Source organism: Dendropsophus ebraccatus, chromosome 5 (assembly GCF_027789765.1).
Source record: "Dendropsophus ebraccatus isolate aDenEbr1 chromosome 5, aDenEbr1.pat, whole genome shotgun sequence".
Lineage (NCBI taxonomy): Eukaryota > Metazoa > Chordata > Amphibia > Anura > Hylidae > Dendropsophus > Dendropsophus ebraccatus.
Window position 1 is genome coordinate 159,246,159 of NC_091458.1, and position 16,132 is coordinate 159,262,290.

The window sequence follows — 16,132 nt, forward strand, 5'->3', positions numbered from 1 at the left end:
TGCTGTATACAGACGTATTACATAGTAAGTGTACTCCCAGGTATATGGAAGGCCCTGCTGTATACAGATATATCCCATAGTAAGTGTACCCCCAGGTATATGGGCCCCCGCTGTATACAGATCACATAGTAAGTGTACCCCCCAGGTATATGGGCCCTGCTGTATACAGATATATCACATAGTAAGTGTACCCCCAGGTATATGGGCCCCTGCTGTATACAGATATATCACAAAGTAAGTGTACCCCCAGGTATATGGGCCCCCGCTGTATACAGATATATCACATAGTAAGTGTACCCCCAGGTATATGGGCCCCTGCTGTATACAGATCACATAGTAAGTGTACCCCCAGGTATATGGGCCCCTGCTGTATACAGATCACATAGTAAGTGTACCCCCAGGTATATGGGCCCCTGCTGTATACAGATCACATAGTAAGTGTACTACCAGGTATTTGGGCCCCTGCTGTATACAGATCACATAGTAAGTGTACCCCCAGGTATATGGGCCCCTGCTGTATACAGATCACATAGTAAGTGTACCCCTAGGTATATGGGCCCCTGCTGTATACAGATCACATAGTAAGTCTACCCCCAGGTATATGGGCCCCTGCTGTATACAGACGTATCACATAGTAAGTGTACCCCCAGGTATATGGCCCCTGCTGTATACAGATCACATAGTAAGTGTACCCCCAGGTATATGGCCCCTGCTGTATACAGATCACATAGTAAGTGTACCCCCAGGTATATGGGCCCCTGCTGTATACAGATATATCACATAGTAAGTGTACCCCCAGGTATATGGGCCCTGCTGTATACAGATATATCACATAGTAAGTGTACCCCCAGGTATATGGGCCCCCGCTGTAGACAGATATATCACATAGTAAGTGTACCCCCAGGTATATGGCCCCTGCTGTATACAGATATATCACATAGTAAGTGTACCCCCAGGTATATGGGCCCCCGCTGTATACAGATATATCACATAGTAAGTGTACCCCCAGGTATATGGGCCCCTGCTGTATACAGATCACATAGTAAGTGTACCCCCAGGTATATGGGCCCCTGCTGTATACAGATCACATAGTAAGTGTACCCCCAGGTATATGGGCCCCTGCTGTATACAGATCACATAGTAAGTGTACTACCAGGTATATGGGCCCCTGCTGTATACAGATCACATAGTAAGTGTACCCCCAGGTATATGGGCCCCTGCTGTATACAGATCACATAGTAAGTGTACCCCTAGGTATATGGGCCCCTGCTGTATACAGATCACATAGTAAGTCTACCCCCAGGTATATGGGCCCCTGCTGTATACAGACGTATCACATAGTAAGTGTACCCCCAGGTATATGGCCCCTGCTGTATACAGATCACATAGTAAGTGTACCCCCAGGTATATGGCCCCTGCTGTATACAGATCACATAGTAAGTGTACCCCCAGGTATATGGCCCCTGCTGTATACAGATCACATAGTAAGTGTACCCCCAGGTATATGGGCCCCCACTGTATACAGATGTATCACATAATAAGTGTACCCCCAGGTATATGGCCCCTGCTGTATACAGATCACATAGTAAGTGTACCCCCAGGTATATGGCAGCCCATGCTGTATACAGATATATCACATAGTAAGTGTACCCCAAGGGATATGGGCCCCAGCTGTATACAGATCACATAGTAAGTGTACCCCTAGGTATATGGGCCCCTGCTGTATACAGGTATATCACATAGTAAGTGTACCCCCAGGTATATGGGCCCCCAGGTATACAGATCACAGGTATACAGACCCCCAGGTATATGGCAGCCAATGCTGTATACAGATATATCAAATAGTAAGTGTACCCCCAGGTATATGGGCCCCTGCTGTATACAGATCACATAGTAAGTGTACACCCAGGTATATGGCAGCCCCTGCTGTATACAGATCACATAGTAAGTGTACCCCCAGGTATATGGGCCCCCGCTGTATACAGATATATCACATAGTAAGTGTACCCCCAGGTATATGGGCCCTGCTGTATACAGATCACATAGTAAGTGTACCCCCAGGTATATGGGCCCCAGCTGTATACAGATCACATAGTAAGTACCCCCAGGTATATGGCCCCTGCTGTATACAAATATATCACATAGTAAGTGTACCCCCAGGAATATGGGCCCCCGCTGTATACAGATATATCACATAGTAAGTGTACCCCCAGGTATATGGGCCCTGCTGTATACAGATCACATAGTAAGTGTACCCCCAGGTATATGGGCCCCTGCTGTATACAGATCACATAGTAAGTGTACCCCCAGGTATATGGGCCCCTGCTGTATACAGATCACATAGTAAGTGTACCCCCAGGTATATGGGCCCTGCTGTATACAGACAGATCTCATAGTAAGTGTACCCCCAGGTATATGGGCCCCTGCTGTATACAGATATATCACTTAGTAAGTGTACCCCCAGGTATATGGGCCCCTGCTGTATACAGATCACATAGTAAGTGTACCCCCACGTATATGGAAGCCCCTGCTGTATACAGATATATCACATAGTAAGTGTACCCCCAGGTATATGGGCCCTGCTGTATACAGACAGATCTCATAGTAAGTGTACTCCCAGGTATATGGGCCCCTGCTGTATACAGATATATCACATAGTAAGTGTACCCCCAGGTATATGGGCCCCTGCTGTATACAGATCACATAGTAAGTGTACCCCCAGGTATATAGGCCCCTGCTGTATGCAGATCACATAGTAAGTGTACCCCCAGGTATATGGGCCCCTGCTGTATACAGATATATCACATAGTAAGTGTACCCCCACGTATATGGAAGCCCCTGCTGTATACAGATATATCACATAGTAAGTGTACCCCCAGGTATATGGGCCCCTGCTGTTTACACATCACATACTAAGTGTACCCCCAGGTATATGGGCCCCTGCTGTATACACATCACATAGTAAGTGTACCCCCAGGTATATGGGCCCCTGCTGTATACAGATCACATAGTAAGTGTACAACCAGGTATAGGGGCCCCTGCTGTATACAGATCACATAGTAAGTGTACCCCCAGGTATATGGCAGCCCCTGCTGTATACAGATCACATAGTAAGTGTACTACCAGGTAAATGGGCCCCTGCTGTAGACAGATATATCACATAGTAAGTGTACCCCCAGGTATATGGGCCCCTACTGTATACAGATCACATAGTAAGTGTAACCCCAGGTATATGGGCCCATGCTGTATACAGACGTATCACATAGTAAGTGTACCCCAGGTATATGGCAGCCCCTGCTGTATACAGATCACATAGTAAGTGTACCCCCAGGTATATGGCAGCCATTGCTGTATACAGATATATCACATAGTAAGTGTACCCCAGGTATATGGCAGCCCCTGCTGTATACAGATCACATAGTAAGTGTACCCCCAGGTATATGGCAGCCATTGCTGTATACAGATATATCACATAGTAAGTGTACCCCCAGGTATATGGCCCCTGCTATATACAGATCACATAGTAAGTGTACCCCCAGGTATATGGGCCCCTGCTGTATACAGATCACATAGTAAGTGTACCCCCAGGTATATAGGCCCCTGCTGTATACAGATCACATAGTAAGTGTACCCCCAGGTATATGGCAGCCCATGCTGTATACAGATATATCACATAGTAAGTGTACCCCAAGGGATATGGGCCCCAGCTGTATACAGATCACATAGTAAGTGTACCCCCAGGTATATGGGCCCCTACTGTATACAGATCACATAGTAAGTGTACTCCCAGGTATATGGCAGCCCCTGCTGTATACAGATCACATAGTAAGTGCACCCCCAGGTATATGGCCCCTGCTGTATACAGATCACATAGTAAGTGTACCCCCAGGTATATGGGCCCCTGCTGTATACAGATCACATAGTAAGTGTACCCCCAGGTATATGGGCCCCTGCTGTATACAGATATATCACATAGTAAGTGTACCCCCAGGTATATGGGCCTCTGCTGTATACAGATATATCACATAGTAAGTGTACCCCCAGGTATATGGCAGCCCCTGCTGTATACAGATCACATAGTAAGTGTACCCCCAGGTAAATGGGCCCCTGCTGTATACAGATCACATAGTAAGTGTACCCCCAGGTATATGGGCCCCTGCTGTATACAGATCACATAGTAAGTGTACCCCCAGGTATATGGCCCCTGCTGTATACAGATCACATAGTAAGTGTACCCCCAGGTATATGGGCCCCTGCTGTATACAGATCACATAGTAAGTGTACCCCCAGGTATATAGGCCCCTGCTCTATACAGATCACATAGTAAGTGTACCCCCAGGTATATGGCAGCCCATGCTGTATACAGATATATCACATAGTAAGTGTACCCCAAGGGATATGGGCCCCAGCTGTATACAGATCACATAGTAAGTGTACCCCCAGGCATATGGGCCCCTACTGTATACAGATCACATAGTAAGTGTACCCCCAGGTATATGGCCCCTGCTGTATACAGATCACATAGTAAGTGTACCCCCAGGTATATGGGCCCCTGCTGTATACAGATCACATAGTAAGTGTACCCTCAGGTATATGGGCCCCTGCTGTATACAGATATATCACATAGTAAGTGTACCCCCAGGTATATGGGCCTCTGCTGTATACAGATATATCACATAGTAAGTGTACTCCCAGGTATATGGCAGCCCCTGCTGTATACAGATATATCACATAGTAAGTGTACCCCCCAGGTATATGGGCCTCTGCTGTATACAGATATATCACATAGTAAGTGTACTCCCAGGATATGGCAGCCCCTGTTGTATACAGATATATCACATAGTAAGTGTACCCCCAGGTATATGGGCCCCTGCTGTATACAGACGTATCACATAGTAAGTGTACCCCCAGGTATATGGCAGCCCCTGCTGTATACAGATCACATAGTAAGTGTACCCCCTGGTATATGGCCCCTGCTGTATACAGATCACATAGTAAGTGTACTCCCAGGTATATGGCCCCTGCTGTATACAGATCACATAGTAAGTGTACCCCCAGGTATACGGCAGCCCATGCTGTATACAGATATATCACATAGTAAGTGTACCCCCAGGTATATGGGCTCCTGCTGTATACACATCACATAGTAAGTGTACCCCTAGGTATATGGTCCCCTGCTGTATACAGATCACATAGTAAGTGTACCCCCAGGTATATGGTCCCCTGCTGTATACAGATCACATAGTAAGTGTACCCCCAGGTATATGGCCCCTGCTGAATACAAATATATCACATAGTAAGTGTACCCCCAGGTATATGGGCCCCCGCTGTATACAGATATATCACATAGTAAGTGTACCCCCAGGTATATGGGCCCTGCTGTATACAGATCACATAGTAAGTGTACCCCCCAGGTATATGGGCCCCTGCTGTATACAGATCACATAGTAAGTGTACCCCCAGGTATATGGGCCCCTGCTGTATACAGATCACATAGTAAGTGTACCCCCAGGTATATGGGCCCTGCTGTATACAGACAGATCTCATAGTAAGTGTACTCCCAGGTATATGGGCCCCTGCTGTATACAGATATATCACATAGTAAGTATACCCCCAGGTATATGGGCCCCTGCTGTATACAGATCACATAGTAAGTGTACCCCCAGGTATATAGGCCCTCTGCTGTATGCAGATCACATAGTAAGTGTACCCCCAGGTATATGGGCCCCTGCTGTATACAGATATATCACATAGTAAGTGTACCCCCACGTATATGGAAGCCCCTGCTGTATACAGATATATCACATAGTAAGTGTACCCCCAGGTATATGGGCCCTGCTGTATACAGATCACATAGTAAGTGTACCCCCAGGTATATGGGCCCTGCTGTATACAGATCACATAGTAAGTGTACCCCCAGGTATATGGGCCCCTGCTGTTTACACATCACATACTAAGTGTACCCCCAGGTATATGGCCCTTGCTGTATACAGATCACATAGTAAGTGTACCCCCAGGTATATGGGCCCCTGCTGTATACACATCACATAGTAAGTGTACCCCCAGGTATATGGGCCCTGCTGTATACAGATCACATAGTAAGTGTACTTCCAGGTAAATGGGCCCCTGCTGTAGACAGATATATCACATATTAAGTGTACCCCCCAGGTATATGGGCCCTGCTGTATACAGATCACACAGTAAGTGTACCCCCAGGTATATGGGCCCCTGCTGTATACAGATCACATAGTAAGTGTACCCCCAGGTATATGGGCCCCTGCTGTATACAGATCACATAGTAAGTGTACCCCCAGGTATATGGCAGCCCCTGCTGTATACAGATCACATAGTAAGTGTACCCCCAGGTATATGGCAGCCCCTGCTGTATACAGATCACATAGTAAGTGTACTACCAGGTAAATGGGCCCCTGCTGTAGACAGATATATCACATAGTAAGTGTACCCCCAGGTATATGGGCCCTGCTGTATACAGGTCACATAGTAAGTGTACCCCCAGGTATATGGGCCCTGCTGTATACAGATCACACAGTAAGTGTACCCCCAGGTATATGGGCCCCTGCTGTATACAGATCACATAGTAAGTGTACCCCCAGGTATATGGGCCCTGCTGTATACAGATCACACAGTAAGTGTACCCCAGGTATATGGGCCCCTGCTGTATACAGATCACATAGTTAAGTGTACCCCCAGGTATATGGCCCCTGCTGTATACAGATCACATAGTAAGTGTACCCCCAGGTATATGGCAGCCATTGCTGTATACAGATATATCACATAGTAAGTGTACCCCCAGGTATATGGGCCCCCTGCTGTATACAGATCACAAAGTAAGTGTACCCCCAGGTATATTGGCCCCTGCTGTATACAGATCACATAGTAAGTGTACCCCAGGTATATGGCAGCCCATGCTGTATACAGATATATCACATAGTAAGTGTAACCCAGGGATATGGGCCCCAGCTGTATACAGATCACATAGTAAGTGTACCCCCAGGTATATGGGCCCCTACTGTATACAGATCACATAGTAAGTGTACCCCAAGGTATATGGCCCCTGCTGTATACAGATCGCATAGTAATTGTACCCCCAGGTATATGGCCCCTGCTGTATACAGATCACATAGTAAGTCTACCCCCAGGTATATGGGCCCCTGCTGTATACAGATATATCACATAGTAAGTGTACCCCCAGGTATATGGCCCCTGCTGTATACAGATCACATAGTAAGTGTACCCCCAGGTATATGGGCCCCTGCTGTATACAGATCACATAGTAAGTGTACCCCCAGGTATATGGCCCCTGCTGTATACAGATCACATAGTAAGTGTACCCCCAGGTATATGGCCCCTGCTGTATACAGATCACATAGTAAGTGTACCCCCAGGTATATGGGCCCCTGCTGTATACAGATAACATAGTAAGTGTACCCCCAGGTATATGGCAGCCATTGCTGTATACAGATATATCACATAGTAAGTGTACCCCCAGGTATATGGGCCCCTGCTGTATACAGATATATCACCATAGTAAGTGTACCCCCAGGTATATGGGCCCCTACTGTATACAGATCACATAGTAAGTCTACCCCCAGGTATATGGGCCCCTGCTGTATACAGATCACATAGTAAGTGTGCCCCCAGGTATATGGGCCCCTGCTGTATACAGATCACATAGTAAGTGTACCCCCAGCTATATGGGCCCCTGCTGTATACAGATCACATAGTAAGTCTACCCCCAGGTATATGGGCCCCTGCTGTATACAGATATATCACATAGTAAGTGTACCCCCAGGTATATGGCCCCTGCTGTATACAGATCACATAGTAAGTGTACCCCCAGGTATATGGTCCCCTGCTGTATACAGATCACATAGTAAGTGTACCCCCAGGTATATGGGCCCCTGCTGTATACAGATATATCACATAGTAAGTGTACCCCCAGGTATATGGGCCCCTGCTGTATACAGATCACATAGTAAGTGTACCCCCAGGTATATGGGGCCCTGCTGTATACAGATCACATAGTAAGTGTACCCCCAGGTATATGGCAGCCCCTGCTCGTATACAGATCACATAGTAAGTGTACCCCCAGGTATATGGCCCCTGTTGTATACAGATCACATAGTAAGTGTCCCCCCAGGTATATGGGCCCCTGCTGTATACAGATCACATAGTAAGTGTCCCCCAGGTATATGGAAGCCCCTGCTGTATACAGATCCCATAGTAAGTGTACCCCCAGGTATATGGGCCCCTGCTGTATACAGATATATCACATAGTAAGTGTACCCCCAGGTATATGGGCCCCCGCTGTATACAGATATATCACATAGTAAGTGTACCCCCAGGTATATGGGCCCCTGCTGTATACAGATATATCACATAGTAAGTGTACCCCCAGGTATATGGGCCCCCGCTGTATACAGATATATCACATAGTAAGTGTACCCCCAGGTATATGGGCCCCTGCTGTATACAGATATATCACATAGTAAGTGTACCCCCAGGTATATGGGCCCCTGCTGTATACAGATCACATAGTAAGTGTACCCCTAGGTATATGGGCCCCTGCTGTATACAGATCACATAGTAAGTGTACCCCCAGGTATATGGGCCCCTGCTGTATACAGATCACATAGTAAGTGTACCCCAGGTATATGGGCCCCTGCTGTATACAGATCACATAGTAAGTGTACCCCCAGGTATATGGGCCCCTGCTGTATACAGATCACATAGTAAGTGTACCCCCAGGTATATGGGCCCCTGCTGTATACAGATGTATCACATAGTAAGTGTACCCCCAGGTATATGGGCCCCTGCTGTATACAGATATATCACATAGTAAGTGTACCCCCAGGTATATGGGCCCCTGCTGTATACAGATCACATAGTAAGTGTACCCCCAGGTATATGGGCCCCTGCTGTATACAGATATATCACATAGTAAGTGTACCCCCAGGTATATGGGCCCTGCTGTATACACATCACATAGTAAGTGTACCCCCAGGTATATGGGCCCTGCTGTATACAGATCACATAGTAAGTGTACCCCCAGGTATATGGGCCCCTGCTGTATACAGATCACATAGTAAGTCTACCCCCAGGTATATGGGCCCCTGCTGTATACAGATATATCACATAGTAAGTGTACCCCCAGGTATATGGGCCCCTGCTGTATACAGATCACAAGTAAGTGTACCCCCAGGTATATGGGCCCCTGCTGTATACAGATCACATAGTAAGTGTACCCCCAGGTATATGGGCCCCTGCTGTATACAGATATATCACATAGTAAGTGTACCCCCAGGTATATGGGCCCTGCTGTATACAGATCACATAGTAAGTGTACCCCCAGGTATATGGCAGCCCCTGCTGTATACAGATCACATAGTAAGTGTACCCCCAGGTATATGGGCCCCTGCTGTATACAGATCACATAGTAAGTGTACCCCCAGGTATATGGGCCCCTGCTGTATACAGATATATCACATAGTAAGTGTACCCCCAGGTATATGGGCCTCTGCTGTATACAGATATATCACATAGTAAGTGTACCCCCAGGTATATGGCAGCCCCTGCTGTATACAGATCACATAGTAAGTGTACCCCCAGGTAAATGGGCCCCTGCTGTATACAGATCACATAGTAAGTGTACCCCCAGGTATATGGGCCCCTGCTGTATACAGATCACATAGTAAGTGTACCCCCAGGTATATGGCCCCTGCTGTATACAGATCACATAGTAAGTGTACCCCCAGGTATATGGGCCCCTGCTGTATACAGATCACATAGTAAGTGTACCCCCAGGTATATAGGCCCCTGCTCTATACAGATCACATAGTAAGTGTACCCCCAGGTATATGGCAGCCCATGCTGTATACAGATATATCACATAGTAAGTGTACCCCAAGGGATATGGGCCCCAGCTGTATACAGATCACATAGTAAGTGTACCCCCAGGTATATGGGCCCCTACTGTATACAGATCACATAGTAAGTGTACCCCAGGTATATGGCCCCTGCTGTATACAGATCACATAGTAAGTGTACCCCCAGGTATATGGGCCCCTGCTGTATACAGATCACATAGTAAGTGTACCCTCAGGTATATGGGCCCCTGCTGTATACAGATATATCACATAGTAAGTGTACCCCCAGGTATATGGGCCTCTGCTGTATACAGATATATCACATAGTAAGTGTACTCCCAGGTATATGGCAGCCCCTGCTGTATACAGATATATCACATAGTAAGTGTACCCCCAGGTATATGGGCCTCTGCTGTATACAGATATATCACATAGTAAGTGTACTCCCAGGTATATGGCAGCCCCTGTTGTATACAGATATATCACATAGTAAGTGTACCCCCAGGTATATGGGCCCCTGCTGTATACAGACGTATCACATAGTAAGTGTACCCCCAGGTATATGGCAGCCCCTGCTGTATACAGATCACATAGTAAGTGTACCCCCTGGTATATGGCCCCTGCTGTATACAGATCACATAGTAAGTGTACTCCCAGGTATATGGCCCCTGCTGTATACAGATCACATAGTAAGTGTACCCCCAGGTATACGGCAGCCCATGCTGTATACAGATATATCACATAGTAAGTGTACCCCCAGGTATATGGGCTCCTGCTGTATACACATCACATAGTAAGTGTACCCCTAGGTATATGGTCCCCTGCTGTATACAGATCACATAGTAAGTGTACCCCCAGGTATATGGTCCCCTGCTGTATACAGATCACATAGTAAGTGTACCCCCAGGTATATGGCCCCTGCTGAATACAAATATATCACATAGTAAGTGTACCCCCAGGTATATGGGCCCCCGCTGTATACAGATATATCACATAGTAAGTGTACCCCCAGGTATATGGGCCCTGCTGTATACAGATCACATAGTAAGTGTACCCCCAGGTATATGGGCCCCTGCTGTATACAGATCACATAGTAAGTGTACCCCCAGGTATATGGGCCCCTGCTGTATACAGATCACATAGTAAGTGTACCCCCAGGTATATGGGCCCTGCTGTATACAGACAGATCTCATAGTAAGTGTACTCCCAGGTATATGGGCCCCTGCTGTATACAGATATATCACATAGTAAGTATACCCCCAGGTATATGGGCCCCTGCTGTATACAGATCACATAGTAAGTGTACCCCCAGGTATATAGGCCCCTGCTGTATGCAGATCACATAGTAAGTGTACCCCCAGGTATATGGGCCCCTGCTGTATACAGATATATCACATAGTAAGTGTACCCCCACGTATATGGAAGCCCCTGCTGTATACAGATATATCACATAGTAAGTGTACCCCCAGGTATATGGGCCCTGCTGTATACAGATCACATAGTAAGTGTACCCCCAGGTATATGGCAGCCCCTGCTGTATACAGATCACATAGTAAGTGTACCCCCAGGTATATGGGCCCCTGCTGTTTACACATCACATACTAAGTGTACCCCCAGGTATATGGCCCTTGCTGTATACAGATCACATAGTAAGTGTACCCCCAGGTATATGGGCCCCTGCTGTATACACATCACATAGTAAGTGTACCCCCAGGTATATGGGCCCCTGCTGTATACAGATCACATAGTAAGTGTACTACCAGGTAAATGGGCCCCTGCTGTAGACAGATATATCACATATTAAGTGTACCCCCAGGTATATGGGCCCTGCTGTATACAGATCACACAGTAAGTGTACCCCCAGGTATATGGGCCCCTGCTGTATACAGATCACATAGTAAGTGTACCCCCAGGTATATGGGCCCCTGCTGTATACAGATCACATAGTAAGTGTACCCCCAGGTATATGGCAGCCCCTGCTGTATACAGATCACATAGTAAGTGTACCCCCAGGTATATGGCAGCCCCTGCTGTATACAGATCACATAGTAAGTGTACTACCAGGTAAATGGGCCCCTGCTGTAGACAGATATATCACATAGTAAGTGTACCCCCAGGTATATGGGCCCTGCTGTATACAGGTCACATAGTAAGTGTACCCCCAGGTATATGGGCCCTGCTGTATACAGATCACACAGTAAGTGTACCCCCAGGTATATGGGCCCCTGCTGTATACAGATCACATAGTAAGTGTACCCCCAGGTATATGGGCCCTGCTGTATACAGATCACACAGTAAGTGTACCCCCAGGTATATGGGCCCCTGCTGTATACAGATCACATAGTAAGTGTACCCCCAGGTATATGGCCCCTGCTGTATACAGATCACATAGTAAGTGTACCCCCAGGTATATGGCAGCCATTGCTGTATACAGATATATCACATAGTAAGTGTACCCCCAGGTATATGGGCCCCTGCTGTATACAGATCACAAAGTAAGTGTACCCCCAGGTATATTGGCCCCTGCTGTATACAGATCACATAGTAAGTGTACCCCAGGTATATGGCAGCCCATGCTGTATACAGATATATCACATAGTAAGTGTACCCCAAGGGATATGGGCCCCAGCTGTATACAGATCACATAGTAAGTGTACCCCCAGGTATATGGGCCCCTACTGTATACAGATCACATAGTAAGTGTACCCCAAGGTATATGGCCCCTGCTGTATACAGATCGCATAGTAATTGTACCCCCAGGTATATGGCCCCTGCTGTATACAGATCACATAGTAAGTCTACCCCCAGGTATATGGGCCCCTGCTGTATACAGATATATCACATAGTAAGTGTACCCCCAGGTATATGGCCCCTGCTGTATACAGATCACATAGTAAGTGTACCCCCAGGTATATGGGCCCCTGCTGTATACAGATCACATAGTAAGTGTACCCCCAGGTATATGGCCCCTGCTGTATACAGATCACATAGTAAGTGTACCCCCAGGTATATGGCCCCTGCTGTATACAGATCACATAGTAAGTGTACCCCCAGGTATATGGGCCCCTGCTGTATACAGATAACATAGTAAGTGTACCCCCAGGTATATGGCAGCCATTGCTGTATACAGATATATCACATAGTAAGTGTACCCCCAGGTATATGGGCCCCTGCTGTATACAGATATATCACATAGTAAGTGTACCCCCAGGTATATGGGCCCCTACTGTATACAGATCACATAGTAAGTCTACCCCCAGGTATATGGGCCCCTGCTGTATACAGATCACATAGTAAGTGTGCCCCCAGGTATATGGGCCCCTGCTGTATACAGATCACATAGTAAGTGTACCCCCAGCTATATGGGCCCCTGCTGTATACAGATCACATAGTAAGTCTACCCCCAGGTATATGGGCCCCTGCTGTATACAGATATATCACATAGTAAGTGTACCCCCAGGTATATGGCCCCTGCTGTATACAGATCACATAGTAAGTGTACCCCCAGGTATATTGTCCCCTGCTGTATACAGATCACATAGTAAGTGTACCCCCAGGTATATGGGCCCCTGCTGTATACAGATATATCACATAGTAAGTGTACCCCCAGGTATATGGGCCCCTGCTGTATACAGATCACATAGTAAGTGTACCCCCAGGTATATGGGGCCCTGCTGTATACAGATCACATAGTAAGTGTACCCCCAGGTATATGGCAGCCCCTGCTGTATACAGATCACATAGTAAGTGTACCCCCAGGTATATGGCCCCTGTTGTATACAGATCACATAGTAAGTGTCCCCCCAGGTATATGGGCCCCTGCTGTATACAGATCACATAGTAAGTGTCCCCCCAGGTATATGGGCCCCTGCTGTATACAGATCCCATAGTAAGTGTACCCCCAGGTATATGGGCCCCTGCTGTATACAGATATATCACATAGTAAGTGTACCCCCAGGTATATGGGCCCCCGCTGTATACAGATATATCACATAGTAAGTGTACCCCCAGGTATATGGGCCCCTGCTGTATACAGATATATCACATAGTAAGTGTACCCCCAGGTATATGGGCCCCTGCTGTATACAGATATATCACATAGTAAGTGTACCCCCAGGTATATGGGCCCCCGCTGTATACAGATATATCACATAGTAAGTGTACCCCCAGGTATATGGGCCCCTGCTGTATACAGATATATCACATAGTAAGTGTACCCCCAGGTATATGGGCCCCTGCTGTATACAGATCACATAGTAAGTGTACCCCTAGGTATATGGGCCCCTGCTGTATACAGATCACATAGTAAGTGTACCCCCAGGTATATGGGCCCCTGCTGTATACAGATCACATAGTAAGTGTACCCCCAGGTATATGGGCCCCTGCTGTATACAGATCACATAGTAAGTGTACCCCCAGGTATATGGGCCCCTGCTGTATACAGATCACATAGTAAGTGTACACCCGGGTATATGGGCCCCTGCTGTATACAGATGTATCACATAGTAAGTGTACCCCCAGGTATATGGGCCCCTGCTGTATACAGATATATCACATAGTAAGTGTACCCCCAGGTATATGGGCCCCTGCTGTATACAGATCACATAGTAAGTGTACCCCCAGGTATATGGGCCCCTGCTGTATACAGATCACATAGTAAGTGTACACCCGGGTATATGGGCCCCTGCTGTATACAGATGTATCACATAGTAAGTGTACCCCCAGGTATATGGGCCCCTGCTGTATACAGATATATCACATAGTAAGTGTACCCCCAGGTATATGGGCCCCTGCTGTATACAGATCACATAGTAAGTGTACCCCCAGGTATATGGGCCCCTGCTGTATACAGATATATCACATAGTAAGTGTACCCCCAGGTATATGGGCCCTGCTGTATACACATCACATAGTAAGTGTACCCCCAGGTATATGGGCCCCTGCTGTATACAGATCACATAGTAAGTGTACCCCCAGGTATATGGGCCCCTGCTGTATACAGATCACATAGTAAGTCTACCCCCAGGTATATGGGCCCCTGCTGTATACAGATATATCACATAGTAAGTGTACCCCCAGGTATATGGGCCCCTGCTGTATACAGATCACATAGTAAGTGTACCCCCAGGTATATGGGCCCCTGCTGTATACAGATCACATAGTAAGTGTACCCCCAGGTATATGGGCCCCTGCTGTATACAGATATATCACATAGTAAGTGTACCCCCAGGTATATGGGCCCTGCTGTATACAGATCACATAGTAAGTGTACCCCCAGGTATATGGCAGCCCCTGCTGTATACAGATCACATAGTAAGTGTACCCCCAGGTATATGGGCCCCTGCTGTATACAGATCACATAGTAAGTGTACCCCCAGGTATATGGGCCCCTGCTGTATACAGATATATCACATAGTAAGTGTACCCCCAGGTATATGGGCCCTGCTGTATACACATCACATAGTAAGTGTACCCCCAGGTATATGGGCCCCTGCTGTATACAGATCACATAGTAAGTGTACCCCCAGGTATATGGGCCCCTGCTGTATACAGATCACATAGTAAGTCTACCCCCAGGTATATGGGCCCCTGCTGTATACAGATATATCACATAGTAAGTGTACCCCCAGGTATATGGGCCCCTGCTGTATACAGATCACATAGTAAGTGTACCCCCAGGTATATGGGCCCCTGCTGTATACAGATCACATAGTAAGTGTACCCCCAGGTATATGGGCCCCTGCTGTATACAGATATATCACATAGTAAGTGTACCCCCAGGTATATGGGCCCCTGCTGTATACAGATCACATAGTAAGTGTACCCCCAGGTATATGGCAGCCATTGCTGTATACAGATGTGATTTGCAGTGCAGTATATCCTCCCTGATGGGGGAGCCATTATGAAGCATATGAGCTGTATATAGAAGAATATAGCTGTATATAGGCTGTATATAGAAGTATATAGCTGTATATAGAAGTATATAGCTGTATATAGGATGCAATGTCACTGAGGTTCCCTCCATCCTCCAGTATATGACATCACCGGCTCCCTGTCACCTCCCGTTATACCGGCAGCACCCGGTGCCTCTCTCGGTTCTCTCACCTCCTGGAATTACAAGGATTTAGCAGCGGGATATATTTGGCAGCCGGAAAGGGACGATCCCAGACAGCGGAGAGCGGGCGGCCAGGCAGCGGCTCCGGAAACCAAGAGCTCCTCACCCAGAGCGCCCACCTGCGTTCCAC

The 16,132-nt window shown here is 47.2% G+C and overlaps 1 protein-coding gene across 1 annotated transcript in view; it reads right to left on the reverse strand.

The window, feature by feature from the left end:
- Positions 1-16,126, reverse strand: part of AP2B1 (adaptor related protein complex 2 subunit beta 1) — an 84,063-nt gene extending 67,937 nt beyond the window's left edge. The window contains exon 1 of the mRNA XM_069971770.1: positions 15,993-16,126. The gene's annotated coding sequence lies outside the window, so the exon portion shown is untranslated. The remainder of the gene's footprint in view (positions 1-15,992) is intronic.
- Between the last annotated feature and the right edge of the window lie 6 nt (positions 16,127-16,132).